The 17068-nt window shown below is 41.1% G+C and overlaps 1 protein-coding gene across 2 annotated transcripts in view; it reads right to left on the bottom strand.

Annotated features, from left to right (window-relative positions):
- The window catches only part of GRAMD2B (GRAM domain containing 2B), a 115737-nt gene that overhangs the window by 27153 nt on the left and 71516 nt on the right, over nucleotides 1-17068 (bottom strand). The window lies entirely within an intron of this gene.

Raw genomic sequence — 17068 nt, 5'->3', positions numbered from 1 at the left:
CTCCTCTGTGCCCAGACCAGTCCGTCCCTGTGGGCCCTGCCTGCCCAGCTCTGCCCTGCACAGCCCCATGCTGGGGCGGCAGATCACCTGGAGGCTGGGAGGGCCCCAGCACCGCAGGCTCAGGCAGCCTCCTGCCAGGTGTAAGCCTTCCTGCCGGGAACCCCCACAGCCCTCTGTTTGCACTTCTCTCTTGTCACTTATCACCTTTTGTGGTAGTCATCTGGGTCCCACTTTCGGCTGTTGTTTTAACCAAGCAATACACTAAGCAATTTACATACAGTCTCTAATCTCCACAACATCGCAGGCTAGGAATTATTATCCCAATTTTGCAAAAAAGGAATCTGAGGCTCTCAGATGTTCACAGAGCCGGTGTGTTGGTCCCAGCTGGGATTCAAAGTCAGGTCTGTCCATCTCTGTGTGCTCTTGGCCACTATGATCCATGATCTACACTTGTTCTTTCACTCTCTCGCTCTCTACTTTCCACCCACCCACCCACTCACTGCTCTTCCATCCATCCATCCTCACTCGCTCTTCCATGCAGCAGTTCCAGGATGGGGTGGGGATCTTATTCATCTATATATTGACCACAAGGTCTAGAATAGTAAATGTACATAGTTGCGATCAATAGGCTTTGGAAAAATCAGGTCTGGAGTTGATAAAAGAGGGAGTAGAGGAGAAAGAGAGGCAAGAGGGTGTGGAGGTGACCAGTGTGGCGGGCTCCCTCGATCAGCGGGCCTTAGCCGTACCCAACGTGGTGAAGGAAAACACAGGGTGTTATAAGTGGATCAGACCTTTGGCGTCAGTCCACACAGCAAGGAACTCACAAAACGACAAAACATAGTCCTGAAGGTGTGAGGATTCCATGGTGGATGAGCATAAAGTAAGAAGTTAAAATGTCATTGCTGTAACCGAGCAATTAATTTTAATCCTAATTTACCACCCACTTGGGATCTTCACCTGGAAAAAACCACATAGGCTGGAAATGTTAGTGGTCAGTTTAAGCTTTGCGCTTGCTCATTTACCACTTCCCCAGCACAGGAAAATTCCAGCTGACACGTGGAGTCTTACTGCTGAGTCAAAATCAAGACCAAGTATTTCTGACAAGAGTATCCAATTAATAATCCATATGAATGGTTGGTGCGCTCATTTTATGGTCAGCATTTCTCTTTTCCTAAGTAGATAAACATCTGAGCACAGAGGACCAGTCTTCTACTTCTTCAATTCTTCTCAAAAATACTTAGAGTGCTTGAATATATCAGAAGGCTCAACCCATAAGAGAATTATGCCAAAAGGTACATTAATGCCTTGAGATATTATTAGGAAAACACTGCTTTCTTTTAAATTAAATAGAACTCTATTAAAACTTAGAATCAAGTTTAGGTTATGGACTCAAAGAATTTCAGAACTGTTAAAAGGCCTTACAACATATCCCTGCTTTCTCCCTCCAACCTCCCACATTCCCCCTAAACACACACACATACACCACTCAATCTTCAAAACCAACAGGCAAGAATCTACTTGAAAGCCCCTCTTTATGTAGGGAGGCCGACTGTTTGTAGAACTTCAATAAATAATCCTTCTCAGCAGCACTTATTCAAATATTTACTGATTCTCTCCAGGGTCATATTACAATTTAGAGGCAGAGCTGTAGCCATACCTTTGTGTACAAAGAGCGAGCCACACCCGCTGTTTCTCGGAAAAGGTGCCCCTCGCTTGGAATGGCCCTAACTCACACATGACCTGGCAAAGAAAAGGTGCCCCTCCTTTAGGCAGAATGGCTTAGCACCAAGATGCAAGGGAAGCAAGGCTGGGGCTGAATTTCAATTCCGCCTGGCCCCTCGCCCCTTCACAGGCACAGGAACTAATTGCCTAAGTGCGAGTGTCCCATTGAGGAGCCCCTCACTTAGAACCGAAAAGACCAGGGTGCAGGTCTCTGCATCACACTACCAAAACAACAGCTTTCAGCAAATTCATAGAGACAGGAAGTACACTAGAGATTACCAGGAGTTGGGGGGTAGGGGAGAATGGGGAGTTATTATTTACTGGGTAAAGTTTCTGTTTGGGGTGATACAAAAGTTTGGTAATGGATGGTGGTGATGGAGACACAACATTATGAATATAACACTCATGCCACTGAATTGTATGCTTAAGTGGTTAACATGGGAAATACGTATTACCAAATTAAGATAAAAAACAAACAAGAATAAAAAATATCCTGATATCTTTTCGTGAGGGGACATATGAGTATGCTCAAGTAAAAATAACTTCTTTCTAGATATTCTCTATCCCACTTTTCCTTAAACTTGTGCGTGTTCTTCAGCACTTATTCCTTCCTCTGATACCCCTCTCAGGGGAACACTCTCTACAAAGCTTTCCATTCCCCATGGGCTCTTCTTTGTTGTTGAGGGTTTACGGCAGACCTAATCAATTACTGTTTTGTTCTGTTAACTTTCCTCACCCCAATACTATCTTACTTATTGAACTATTAGCTCATGTTCCTTAAAGACAGGGGACTTCTGTTTTTCCACAGCCCTTGGCTCAGCCTTTTGCTCATAGTGGTCATTTATACGTGTTGGTGGATGTGGGATTAATGATGTAGTGCCTCAAAGCTATGGGCCAATTCACTTCGTGTGTGTATGTGTGTGTGTGCGTGTGTAACCAGAACCCAGGGACTGAGCCCTGGATTTCATATGTAGGAAGTCAGTGCTCAACCACTGAGCCACACTGGCTTCCCTGAGTTGGCTTCCTCATTTATTTTGCCTGTTGTTTGTTTTTGTTTTTTCCAGGAGGCACCCGAAATCGAACCTGGGACCTCCCGTGTGGGAAGCAGGTGTTCAACTGCTTGAGCCACATCTGCTCCCCGCCAATTCACTTTTAAAACTTAATTTTCTTAAAGATGCTACGTAAGCTCAAGCAAGCGAATTCCTAACACAGACAGGATCCTTCTTGCAAGCACCGCTTCCATCCGCAGTCATATCTGCAGCAGACTGAAATGACCTAAAATCCAAACAGCAGAGACGTGCCTATGTTTCAGTGAGCAGCGTGTAGGAAGGGAAATGGAATGTCTTTGCTAGGCCTCTCTGTAAGTTTAGTTACTGTCAATGTAGCTGAACTCTCAGGCAAGGGAAGTGAAATAATACAAATTACATTAATTCATGGAAATAAGGAAATAAGATTGATTTTTTCCTTTTTAACTAGAAGACAAAGTCCTTTGCAGAGAGTCAACTAAAAAATAAATAAATAAATCTTTTTTCAACAGTTGAGTGAGACTGTGGTTATGAAAGTTCAAAGTGGCAGCAGAAAACAGAATGGGAACACAGAGAGATGCCAACTTCACTTTGGAGGTGATTTCTTCTATCTTCAACCTAATTTAAGCATCAGTTATGGGCCTGGGATACATTTCCAAAGAATTTCAGAGCAGTGACACAGTCAAGCTGTACCAACTAAGCCTGAGTTCACCTATTAGGGCATAGCATTTTTATTACCAGCCAGGAAGTGCTGGTTTCAGTGAAACACTGCCACACACTGTTACACAATCAATAAAAAAAGAAAACAAAACAAAAAACAGGTTGGACAATCTCTACCCACAGTCCAATATTTGTCCCTTCTCCCAGACCTCATCAGTCTGAATTGGATTTAACAATTTTTCAGAATTTGAATTCTTACTTGAAGTCAACCACCACTGCCCCTGGAGGTGGTCCAAGTGATCGCAGAGTTTAAGGTGAATTTAACACTCTTTTCTCTTGGCCTATCAATCTCCCAGGCCCTTTGTCCCTCCTGCCCAGAATGTATGGTATTGTATTTGTCACCTGTGAGACAAGATAAATAAGCAACTACCTGGGCAGAAGCTACGATTAGGCTGCATGTCAGGTGAATGAAAACAAAGACCTCATTTGTAGATGAGTCCAGGAAGCTGTGTTCTTTTCTAATTACAGTGATGGCCCTGTGTTTGAGTCTACCATCAAGTTAAGCAAGTCTCAACTGAGGCATAAAAAATATGTCACTATACTCTCTTATGGTGGTTGGAATTGGGATAGTTTTACACACACTATCACTAAAAAAACAACAAACGATCATTTTTAATAATGGGTCTTGACCAATGTGGCGGTTTGGAACTGTATGTTCCCCCGGAAAATCACATTCTTAAAGCTAATCCATTCCTGTGGGTGTAAACCTATTGAAAATAGGATCTTTTGATAAGATTACTTCAGTTAAGGCATGGCCCAGAGTGGGTCTTATTCCTCATACTGGAGTCCTTTATAGGAGAATGAAATTCAAAGAGAGAAAGCCATGGAAGCAAGAAGCTGACATCAATGAAAACAGAAGAGAAGGTAGAGACCAGCAGATGTTGTCCTGTGCCTTGTCATATGATAGAGGAATCCAGGATTATAGGCAGCCAGTCTTCAGGAAGAAGGTATCATCTGGATGATGCCTGGATTTGGACATTTTCACAGCCTTAGAGCTGTAGCTTGTAAGCCAATAAATTCCCATTGCTAAAAGCCTGCCCGATTTATGGTATCTGCTTTGAGCAGCTTGGCAAATTAAAACAACCAATGAGGATCATTTTCGAAAACCAGTCTTGGCCAACAAAGGTTTAGAAGTGATCTGAAGAAAAGTTATGTTTCATCTGAAGATCTCCATAGGATAAATTCCTGGAAAGGGATTGCTGTGGTCAAAGCCAGCTCTGTCAAAGTGGAGTGTTGCCGAACGCCCTGCACTGAAAGCCAGGCTGCACCTGGACCCCCCAAGACATGGGGTCTCCCAGACTGCTGTTTTGATGTTCTTCCTGCTTAGCTGGCTCCAAAGGTCTGCAGTTATTGGAAAGCAAAGTATTGAGCTACAGGGACAGAAGAGGACTCTAAGGACTGCTGGGCAGCAGCCAGGGTACAAAGAAGGAGAGAAATCACAGTAACCTAAGGAAGGAACAAGAGGCGGGTTGGGCGATGCGGCAGTACAGGGACTGATGATGCAGACGAGGTGAGCTGGGAGATACTTAGTCTTTACAATTTGATAAAGAATCTCCCAATCTAGATTTTTATAAATCCAAGAACAGGCATCCATTTACAACTCTGAAATAGTGTATCTATCTCTTGAAACTTTACCATTTATCTACATATCTATCTGTCATCTACACATTTATTTTTGAATAGAGGTACTGTAAGTAAGCATAAGTACAAAATTCAAAAGGTACAAATGGAAAAAAATAATCTCCTTTTCACCCCTGTGTCATGGTGGCCTAGTTTTTCTCCCCAGAGGCAGCTACTATTCCCAGTTCCTTGTGTCTGTGGAACATGAGTGTGTGCATTTTTTAAGCTCAAAGGATAGCATGCCATCATACACCTGGTCTTTTTTTCTTTTTAAACTTAGAGTATCTTGGTGCTTTTTCCCTATGAGTACACACAGAGCTTCCTCATCCTCTTTAATGACTGTATAGAGTTCCACTATAATGTATCATACACAAACCTCTTCCTTATTGATGGGCATCAGGTGGATTTCAGTCTTTTGCAAATACAATCAACATTGCAACAAGTGTCCTTGTATATTACACGAATATATCCATAGGATAATTTCCTGGATATGGAACTTCTGTGTCTGAGGGTGTGATTTAAAAAATTTTTTGTAGCTATTATCAAATTGTTAAGAGGAGTTTTGTTACCTAAACCCACAACATATGGGAGTCTTTGACACATTCTCACTAATAACATGTTACATTTTTTTATTAGTGCAGAGGGCCTAGGTGAGTGCCTGGCGCATGGAAGAATAATTTTAATAATGACTCATGTTAAACTTTTTGATCTTGGCAAATGTGACAGGTAAAAAATATATTGCATTATAATTTTAATTTGCATTTTTCTTCTCATGAGTAAGACTGAGTATATTTTCACATATTCACTGTCAATCACATGTATTTACCGTGGAATTTCCTATTCTGCGAATTAGCTCTTTGTAAGTACATACTGCTAGTTTTTCTAAAGGGTTGATGACTAAAACATTAGAGAAAACAATTCTTATAATGCACCACAGATTCTAGGCAATATTCTAGAATTAACATTTTAAATAAATCTGAAATATTTAGAAAAGTGAAGTAGTTATTAGGGGGTCAACATGATATTAAAACATTAAAGACAGACTTTTTTCCTTGATACTGGCAGACAGTTAAAAGGAATATCCAAAATGCAGTAAGTAGTCTTTGATTTCATCAGAGCCTTTAATTTCAGTAGAACCATTCCAAGATGGAGAAATGAACACAAATATTTGCCTCTCCCTCTTTTTTTTTTTGAGGCCTATTAAAATGAGTTTTATATAAGAAGTAATACTCTCATTACAACAATGGAGGGAAACTGTCAACAGAAGAGTGATTTCCTGGAAAACGGAGAGCAGAGAGTACAGTATGAACTTATGCAGCAGAGCAGAGGAAGCTGTAGTTCAGAATATGGGCAACAAGGGAAGATGGAGGCTAGAGATATGTTTATCAGAAAACCAATCACGGGAAGCGGACTTGGCCCAATGGATAGGGTATCTGCCTACCACATGGGAGGTCCACGGTTCAAACCCCGGGCCTCCTTGACCTGTGTGGAGCTGGGCCTTGTGCGGTGCTGATGCACGCAAGGAGTGCCCTGCCACGCAAGGGTGTCCCCGTGTAGAGGAGCCCCACGCGCAAGGAGTGCACCCCGTAAGGAGAGCCACTCAGCGCGAAAGAAAGTGCAGCCTGCCCAAGAATGGCACCGCACACACGGAGAGCTGATGCAGAAAGACGATGTAACAAAAAGAAACACAGATTCCCACTGCTGCTGCTAAGGAATAGAAGCGGTCACAGAAAGAACGCAAAGCGAATGGACACAGAGAACAGACAACTGGGGGTGTGTGTGGAAATAAATAAATATATAAATAAATGTTAAAAAAAGAGGAAGTGAGAAATTGCCTGAAAACATTAGCTTTATTTAAAGATGTGTATGTGAGAAGTCTTAGACTCTGTCTCTCCATCTCGTAACCGCGCCCCGCCCCCCAAATCAGGCACTTAGCCCTGGAAAGGAAAAGTATCAGAAGGGGGCATTGTTAAAAAAAATTGCACTTACGTGCAGAAAACTAGGGCACCTAGCATGGAGGAGTCAGGCTAAATGCTGACTCCTTATCCAAGTAAGTAGCAAGATCCTGGATGGGTACTCTAGTCCCTCATTCTTATATAAGAATTGACAACCAAACATGGCCAGGCCTTTGAAGAAAACCTGCAACCTGAAAGAAAAAGACCAAGAAAGTAAAATCGAGAGGAAAATTATTTCAGAGAACAGGAGAAAACATAAACAAGTGATAGAAACAAAGCTCAAAACCTTCTAATTCATATCTTCAGGGAGAGAAGATAACATCCATAAAACAGAAACAGAGTATTATGGAAAAGGAAACCATCCTTGTCTGCCCAGTTTTCTCAGAGCTCAAGTACTTATAACAGCCTATAAGGCACTTCCTGATTTACCTCTCTGAAGGCCTTTCCTTCCCCACCCCCACGCCTGTACCAGCTGCCCTCCAGCCAGCCCCAGGCATGCTCCGCTGAGAGTCTTTGCAGCTGCTGTCCCTCTCCCTCATTTCCTTCAAGCCTCTCCTCAAATGTCACCTTCTCAATGAGACCTGCACACATAATCAAGGGTTGGAAAATAGCATCAAAATACATCAATTCAAAAAGAGAGGGGAGGGCAGCAGATTTGGCTCAACTCTTAGAGCGTTCACCTACCATACGGGAGGTCCAGGGTTCAAACCCAGGGCGCCTCCTGACCCTTGTGGTGAGCTGGCCCATGCGCAGTGCCGGGCCACGCAGGGGTGTCCCCCGCATAGGGGAGCCCCACGCACAAAGAGTGTGCTCTGTAAGGAGAGTTGCCCCACGCGAAAAAAGTGTAGCCTGCCCAGAAATGGCGCCGCACACACAGAGAGCTGACGCAGCAAGATGACGCAACAAAAAGAGACACAGATTCCCAGTGCTGCCGAGAATGCAAGCAGACGCAGAAGAATACACAGCAAATGGACACAGAGAGCAGACAACGGGGAGGAAGGGGAGAGAATTAAATAAAAAGTAAATCTTAAAAAAAAAAGAGGGGAAAACACAAAACATGTTTAAGGCAGGCACATATCCATCAAATGAACAGGAGTTCTGAACAGAAAAATAGATGACATTATTAAAGGAAAAAAAATTAGGAAGATAAAAGGGAGAAAGGACAGGGAAGGGCAGAAGTTACTAATATCCTAACAAATGGGGAATCAAACTGGTTTAACAAGAGATTGAAGTTTGTATATTATTTAAGGATACAAATGCTTGAAAACAGGCACTGGAAAGAGATACACTTATTTAAAATTGGGAGTAAGGAAGAGCGGGGAGGCAGGGAAGTGGTGTGAATTGATTCTTTTCCATCAAAACAGGAAGTTGAGAGCTAAGGTTTAAAATTCTTAAAGCAAGAAAAAGCAGGATAAACACATTTTTACAGATACTGACTAACCACTACAAATTGAAATCAGGTACAATTTAAAGTGGGAGGCAGCTCGGGGAAGGGAGAGAGGTGGGGTTGATTATAAAATTTTAATGCAATGTATTATTTTGGTAAAATCTAAAAATAAAAACACCTTTGCTGTGATAAAATTATATAGAAAAAGATCCCCTCAGAGCCAAACAAAATCCCCACAAAAGAACAGAAAAACAAAACCCCATGTCCTACGTCCTCTCTTTCAACTCTCTCGAGTTTCCTCCCGAGTCTTCTGAAATTTGAAATCCTCACCAGGGTGGGCTAACCCAGTGGCCAGTCATCTTTTAGTTACCTTTGACCCATTACAAAATAAAGCCCACCTCCCCTCAACCCACCCAGGCAAGATGGACAAATCCCTGTCCAAGCCCTCGTCCAATCAACAGGGTCTCCTTTTCATATCTATAAAAACTGCTCGCCCTACACGGGGGACACCCCTGCGTGGCATGGCGCGCAACAAAAAGAGACAGATTCGCGTGCCGCTGACAACAACAGAAGCGGACAAAGAAACAAGACACAGCAAATAGACACAGAGAACAGACAACCGGGATGGGGGGAAGGGGAGAGAAATAAGTAAATAAATAAATCTTTTTTTTTTTCTTCTCCAAATTGCTTGCCATCCCTAGAAGCTCAAAGCTGCTTCTGTTTTTGGAAGAGATCTGGCATCTTTGCTACAGCAAAACTTTTTGAATCCTGAATAAAGTGCTGTAATTTGCAAACTCGATTCTATTTGTCTTTCAACAGTTAATATTCTTGTAGAGAAGATGAAAAATACTGTATGGATAATAAAGATAGGTGGATTTACTATCTTTGAATGTTTGGGTTCCTACTATGTGTAAATCATGACAGGTATGGTATCCTCCAGCGACTTAGTCTCTGTTGGGGACTTTAGTTTAAAACACAAAAAAATATAAATTGAAAGGGATATCCTCCATAAAAGATAGTGCCTTGAAATTTCAGAAATCTTTCCTTAAGAATCAGGATTTTTGTGGAGGATACAAGTATGACATCAAATGGGGTTAGGGCAATATATATGTCTCTTCTAGCTTAGCAGAAAAATATTACAACTGCCAGGAATACATTTCAGGACAAGAAATCAGAAATGTAAATTATATTTCTATTTGTCCTCTAAAGCAATATAAATAAAACTCCTTCTGATGGACAAATCAAAATCTTATCACACTGCAGTCATGTGTGTCATGTCTCCGCCCAAAGAAACCCTGTAAGCATGCAATGCTTATTGCAGAAGATTGACATTTGAGCTGAAAGCGTTTCATTTGGACTTGTATAGATACCAAAAGGAGAGTTGAAATACAATGACAAGCCTAAGTGAAAACATGTGGAAGAGCCGTACATCCAAATGGCAGAAAGAGGCAGGCATTACGTTGTAGTGACGTCTGATTCCTAATGAGAGGGCTGCTTTAAGACTTCATGTGGTTGTCAGTAGAGAGTAAAGATTTTTTAAAAGTAGGAATGAAACCAAGAGGTATTAAATGCCCACTAGGGCCCCGCCTTTTTCTACACCTACAGCATGAGTGGCGCGATGAGATATGTACTTCTGGAGGAGTGTACTCCCATGGGTGTACAAGCACTGGGAAGGGAAGAGGCAGGAGAGAGACAGGGAACTGAATTTGGAGACTGCGTTGGGGCAATGATCCAAAGATAATACCAGAATGAGTGAGTGGGGAGAACAAGCAACAGAGAAGAATGAGTCCAAGATAACCCCAAGATTTCAAGACTGGGGCAGAGAGAGGAACAGTCACAGGAAACTCAGTTTGGTGGAAAAGGTTTTGTCAATCTAGTTTTAGATGTAATAAGCATGTTATTAGTAGGTTAGAAAACTGTACCTAAAAAAAAAAAAAAAACAAGCTCAAACAAACAACAACAATAACAACAACAACAACAACAACAAAGAGTATCTGATTTTGGAGAGGAAGGGTTCTGCCAATTTGGAAACATTCTGTCGAGTCCCAAGCGCACTGCCATAGCCCAAAGGAATACCCAAACCTCAGATGCAGTACTGGACCTGGAGGAATGGTTTAGCAGAGGCCATGTGTGACCCCAACACAACTCTTAAACCTGGTCTCACAAAGATCCCTTCTGTTCTCATGAACAGTCGTGATTATTTCCACCTTTATATTTAATCCAATTCTATTTTTGTAAATCCGACTTTACTTTCAAAGCCCAAAACAACTCACATAACTCCAAAAAGCATTTGTCAGGATTTTTATTCTGAAGGGACAGAAACCCAACTCAAACTAGCTTATGTTAAAATAAAACAAACAAAAAACAGCCACAAGGGATTTTGTCACTGCCTTGAGATGAAGTCAAAAGTAGAGTGGAGCTGCAGCTGCAGAAGTTTCCCTTCAATCCCTGGAATACAGAGCGATGATGTATAGGATCTCCCTTTCCAAGTCTTTTGGGACATCAATGCCCAATTCATCCTGAGACACCGCTTCTATTATGTCATGGCACAGCTCTAGAACCAACAATGGCTCTCTATTGAGCATCAGATGGAGGAATCTGGATGTGAGCCAAGACCCTCCATGGTTTCTGCAGCCTCTTCTACTCAAAAAAACCCACTCCATTCCAGCCATGTTAGTATCTATCTCACCATGGACTCCTTTACATCATGTTCCATCCTCCCTTTGTGCATTGGCTCTTGGTTAGTCTGGAATATCCTCTCTGCTCCTTCCTAACTACCCAACACTATCCTACATTCCATGCCCAGGACAAGAGCAGTTATCCCCCTTTAAACAGTTACTCCCATCTTTTTACCTCCATGTCTGGGTATAAAAAATAGTGCAATTCATATATGTTGCTTGGACAACTTTGAGTGTAGCTGAAGTACAGGACAACAAGAAGCATTAAGTACGGCTTTAGGCTTAAATTTTATTATCTCAAAACTACTGGGGGAACAGATGTGGCTCAGTGGTTGAGTGCTGGCTTCCCACATATAAGGTCCCAGGTTCAACCCCTAACCCCGGTACTTCAAACAAACAAACAAATGAACAAAACAACAACCAGAAAAACTACCTGGTAAATGCCTTTCCAAGTATGGCTGGCAAGTCTTATTAGGAGAGACCCAAGGTGAGGGTTGCAGGAAAGATAAAAGCCAGCGTTTTCATTGCCCCATCATGAAATCAGTATTGTAAGCCAATGTATTCTCAAGAGTAAACATTAGTTAGGTAAGCAATGATTTGAAACTTGACCAGAAATTGTTGGAAGAAACAAAAGCAAGCAGCCCCATAATCAAACCAAATCACTTTCTCAATTGTGGCATTTTGAGGCCAAGCACAACTGGAAAACAACAAGGAAATGCATCAAGACAACAGCAATTGACTTTTTCAATTTTCAGGAAAGGCAGATTGATGCCACTGATAGTGAGCTGGTTTTCTTATTTACACCCTGAAAATGTAAGTAGTATTTTGCATGTGGCATTGCTTAGTATTAACAAAATTTCTAAAAAATATATATTGAACCTACCTCCTTCAAACTAGAACATAACCTTCTCTGGGCAGGAATGTTAAATAATTTTTGTATTTCTATCCCTGCTCCTTTTTTGAAGCTGTTCTTCCACCAGCAATTGCTCAATGTCAGAATAGGTTACATTTTTTATAATTCCTGGAAGGAATCAGTTTGATTAAGGCTTTGGTATGAAGGATATAGAAAGCTAGAATTTAAAAGTAGATTAAAAAACTTGCCAAATCAAAATAGAAAGACTGGAATGAAGAATAGAGATGAGGGCCAGGAAAAAATATTTAGAGAAAGTTAAACTATGAACAAGTTCAGCTCTTAAGGCAAATATTCAAAGTATTATAAAATAAAATGGAGAACTATCTCAGTTACTTTAGAAATACTATAAATTAAAACCTGAACTATGGAGAGCAAGTTTGGCACCTGGGAATATTTTGGGAAGTTATATGGAAAAAGAATACACTATGTGATAAATCAAAAGAGCCATTTAGAATTTAAAATTATTCTGAATGATAAAATAAAGTACAATATCTTACATAAATCAAACTTGCAACTAGTCAAATTCACAAAGGCACCTACTGACCAGAGCAGGAATCCTAGAATTTCAGGATGATTAAGAAATCCATTCTCCTAGCTTCTGGTAGGACCACACCTAATAAATGCCAGTGGGAATCTGATTTATTTTTAAGCATCTCTACACCAAAAGAGACCCTATACTTTTGATAAACAGTCATATAGTCACACACATTGTATTTGAACCTTATACATGGTCAAGAAGGGAAGAACAAAATAAGGGATTGTCCCTGTTCTCAATATGTTTATAGTTGAAATGAAGAGATGAAGCACATGTATAAAAAAACAAAACCCACTATCACTTCAGCCCTAGCAAAACCCAGATTAAAGAATTTAACACTTTCATTTTAGATTTCTCAGAATTAGGTAGGGTCCATTATAGAGAAGATAAATTTGAAGCCCAGTTTTAAAGGAACAGAGGAATAAGGATAGCGCAAAACTGGGAGGATGGGCATTCCAGGCAAAGTTATAAAGAAGGAAAAATTACTCCTATATAATAATTCCTATAATAATAATGATGATGCCAAATACCAGAATGTGCTTTGTAGAGTAAGAACCTGAGAGGTGAGTAGAATTATAAGAAACTGAGTAGCTGAGATGCTGTATTTACGAGAGAAAAAAAAAAGGTTCTGCCATGTTTTCTTGAGATGAGGCATGGATTTATTGAAAAATTACACTTTGGGGAAAGTAATGTCTCTCTTCTGACAGACTGGTATTGGAAGATCCCAGCAGGGAGACCAGGTTGAGAGGTGCTCTTCCAGAAGAAGCAGGAATGAGTGCCAAGCTAAGGTGGTAAGTGAGAAAGGGAAAGGACAGGAGACAGACACCATAGACAAATAAAGTTCCCGGGCAGAATATTCCCTTATAGTTGATACAAAATTCTCTTGAATTAAATGTTATTTCTCAGTGAAATTACATCTGTGATACGTTTTATTCGGAGAGAGAGGAAATGTATCTCACCAGAAATAAAAGTATCTGACCAGAAGGTATATTTTACCTACTGATAGCACAGTACCATTTAAAGGCTAAAAAACCAGAGGGCAGTGAGAAGCAGACTTTGAGAAATGTTAGCTTTCGCTCTGAGGGAACCTCTCTGATCCGTGGAGACGAGCTGTCTTACTTCGCCCTCAGTGTCTGTACGGGCACCTAGACTGGGAGCAGTTGGAGCGCTGCCTCCTGCCACCCTGGCTGTCATTTTGAGGACTAAAGTGCTTTCTTTCCTCTTGTATCCATCATTTCCTGTAACTCAGCCTTTCTGTTCCACATAGGAGGGGAAAGAAAAAAGATCAAAAGCCAGAGAGCAAAAAGACCAAGGTGCATGGGCATTACAGCAGAGTTAAAAATAGCCTCTAGAGTCCAAAGTATTAATAGAACTAGCAAATGATCCAGAAACTTCTCTCCTTTGTTCCCACACTCTCCACTCAAACTCGTCACTACTGCTTCCTCAATCTCCTCGAAACACATGTGTACATCCTAAGGACAGCCTGTGCCCTGCAGGGATCTCTTCAGATTCAGACCTCATGCCACATCACCTACCCCCTGGGTGATCAAAATGGCAGGCAATGTTATGGATGCCATTAGCACGTGAAAATTCTCTTTGCTAAAATGCCATCTACTATTAAAACTCAGAATTCCTTTCCCAATAAATGTGACTCAACTTCTGGAGAAGAAAGGCACATTCATTTTAAAAAATGGGATACCTATATGCAGCCTCTGTGGAAGACAGTTTGGTGGTTCCTCAGGAAGCTAAATATAGAACTGCCGTATGATCCAGCAATTCCTCTACCAGAATATATCCAGAACTAAAAACTATAACATGAACAGACATCTGCACATCGATGTTCAACTGAAAGAAAGCTAGAGAATAACACAGTGAACCCAGAGGTGGATGAAAATTGTGGTTGGTGGTATAGATGCAAGAATGTCCTTCTGTGTGCCCAAAGCAGATGTATACCTGCAGGGTGGTAGGAATGTGGAGAAAATACAATTGGTGTGATCTATGGACTATAGCAATATGGACCTATAGCAATACTATAACATTCTTGCATCAATGCCAAAGATGTACTATGCTGATTATGGGGGGTATGGAAAAAGAGTGCCAAATGTACACTAGGGACCATGGATGGTGATAATAGTCTGATGGTAATTATCTCATACTCTGTGACAAATATTCCACCATGGTGTGACATGTTGGTGAAGGGGTGTTGTATGGGAATTCTACACATGTGTATGATTGTTTTCTAAGTTCACAACCTCTGTAATAAAAAAATATTTAAAAAAAAAAATAGGGTGGGTTTGGGGAAAAATACACCAAATATAAGATAGAGACTACAGTTAGTAGTAATATTTTGATCATGTTCTTGCATAGTCTATAACAAATGTTTTATAACAATGCAAGGTGTTGGTGGAGGCGTAATGTATGGGAACCCTGTATGATGGCATGCATGTTTATTTTGTAAATTTACAACCTTTAATATACACTTATTGTTTATGCATGTTCATGTATGAATAATATACTTTAATTTAAAAATATTTATAAAAAATGGAATACCTATAGATTGGAGAAAGCAGTTTTCAGAAAAAAGGCTTTAGTTTATAACTAAAACACTCCCAAATTAGATATATTTATTTAAGTAAAGAGCTGATCAAGATATCCTATGGAGGAAAAAAGGGTAAATTTTTAGTTATTTCAAAATAAGTTTTAAGTGATGTTTCAAAAGTGCTATCGTAACCTACTTATGAAAGTAAAAGTATTGTTTCTTATTTGTGTTTGTTTTTCCTGGAATTTATCCCTGCATTTTGTATTTATTTGTCTCAAGAATATGGAATTATTCAAAAATTATCATCATTTATATCATAATCTATCATATGTTATGATATTGTACAATGTAATAGTACTGTATATGTATCAACAATATGGATTAATTGTGGAATTAATAACTCTACATTCCTATTGAAGAGAGATGTTTATCCCAATATTTTAAAGACTACTAACATGACAGGATAGATGAACTAGAATTAATGTAATTTACAGAAGGCAATTACTACCACTCCTGCGGAAATAAGTAATTAAATCTAAACAGATGTTAATACATCTTATATCTGGCATTTTATCCACCTGCACTGAAAATATGTTGCTTTGGAAAACACCTCTTTGCTGCCCGTGTCTCTTTCCTCTTCCTCATCATTCCTTCCTTCCTACTGGATTTTCCAGAAGACTTTATACGTACATTGTGCTTTGCTGTTCTCAAAAAACATTCACACCCATGATACCATCTCAGCCTCATGCCAACCTTATGAGATAGGCAGGCCTTCAAGACAGGTGTTAGCGTATTTCAAAGATAAGGGAACTTTGAACTTTGAAGGACCACAAATCCCAGTCGTGGTTACAGTAATCTCCATTACTCCCCATACTTTGACCATCTCCCTACCACCAATTTGATACCCAAACCTGTGATTTTACCTTCTTAATCTTTCCAATTATGCCCCGTCTTTTCCCTTCCCCCATTTAGCTAGGGTCCTCAGGTGTCTCCTGTCTGTGTCACTGTGCCTCCCACCTCTCTCCATTTATACCCCATACCCTTGGCTCTACATCTTTGAAAAGCCCAACTTTGAGCACTCAGACCTCCCTTCCCTGCTTAAGACCCTTTTAGCTCCTTATCACTTAGAGGATAAAACTGAAGATAGGTACAACAAACAAGGCCCTCTGCAATCTGGAGCTTCCTGCCTCTCTGGCTTTTTTTTTTTAAAGATTTATTTATTTATTTAATTTCCCCCCCTCCCCTGGTTGTCTGTTCTTGGTGTCTATTTGCTGCGCCTTGTTTCTTTGTCCGCTTCTGTTGTCGTCAGCGGCACGGGAAGTGTGGGCGGCGCCATTCCTGGGCAGGCTGCACTTTCTTTCACGCTGGGCGGCTTTCCTCACGGGCACACTCCTTGCGCGTGGGGCTCCCCCACGCGGGGGACACCCTTGCGTGGCAGGGCACTCCTTGCGCGCATCAGCACTGCGCATGGCCAGCTCCACACGGGTCAAGGAGGCCCAGGGTTTGAACCACGGACCTCCCATGTGGTAGACGGACGCCCTAACCACTGGGCCAAAGTCACCTTTCGAGACTTAGCTCTGAAGCCTTCTCGAATCTCCACTCTGCCCTGATGTTCACCCCTCCCCCCTTTTTTGTAGTCTTCCCCAAACTTTAACACTCTAATACAAGGCTTGTTTTAACATTACGAATGCACTATGGTTTGCCGTCCTCCTTCCTTAGACCATTAGCCCCTGGAGGGCAGGGTCAGATCTTACTACATCTCTGAATTCCTAGAAAGGTGCTCAATTCATTTACTGTAAGTACTTAATTTTTGTTGAACTAGCACTAGAGCCCAGGTTTCTGAGTTCTAGCCAGGGCCCTTTACTTTATATACCAGACAGTATAAATAGCAACAGGAAGGGATGCATTTCACTTTGAATTCCTGGTCTCTGGAGGACTGGCATGAGAATGGCCAAATATTTTCTGTCAAAGTCT

Source organism: Dasypus novemcinctus, chromosome 2, assembly GCF_030445035.2.
Source record: "Dasypus novemcinctus isolate mDasNov1 chromosome 2, mDasNov1.1.hap2, whole genome shotgun sequence".
NCBI classification, from domain to species: Eukaryota; Metazoa; Chordata; class Mammalia; order Cingulata; family Dasypodidae; genus Dasypus; species Dasypus novemcinctus.
This window is presented reverse-complemented; position numbering and strand designations above follow the sequence as displayed.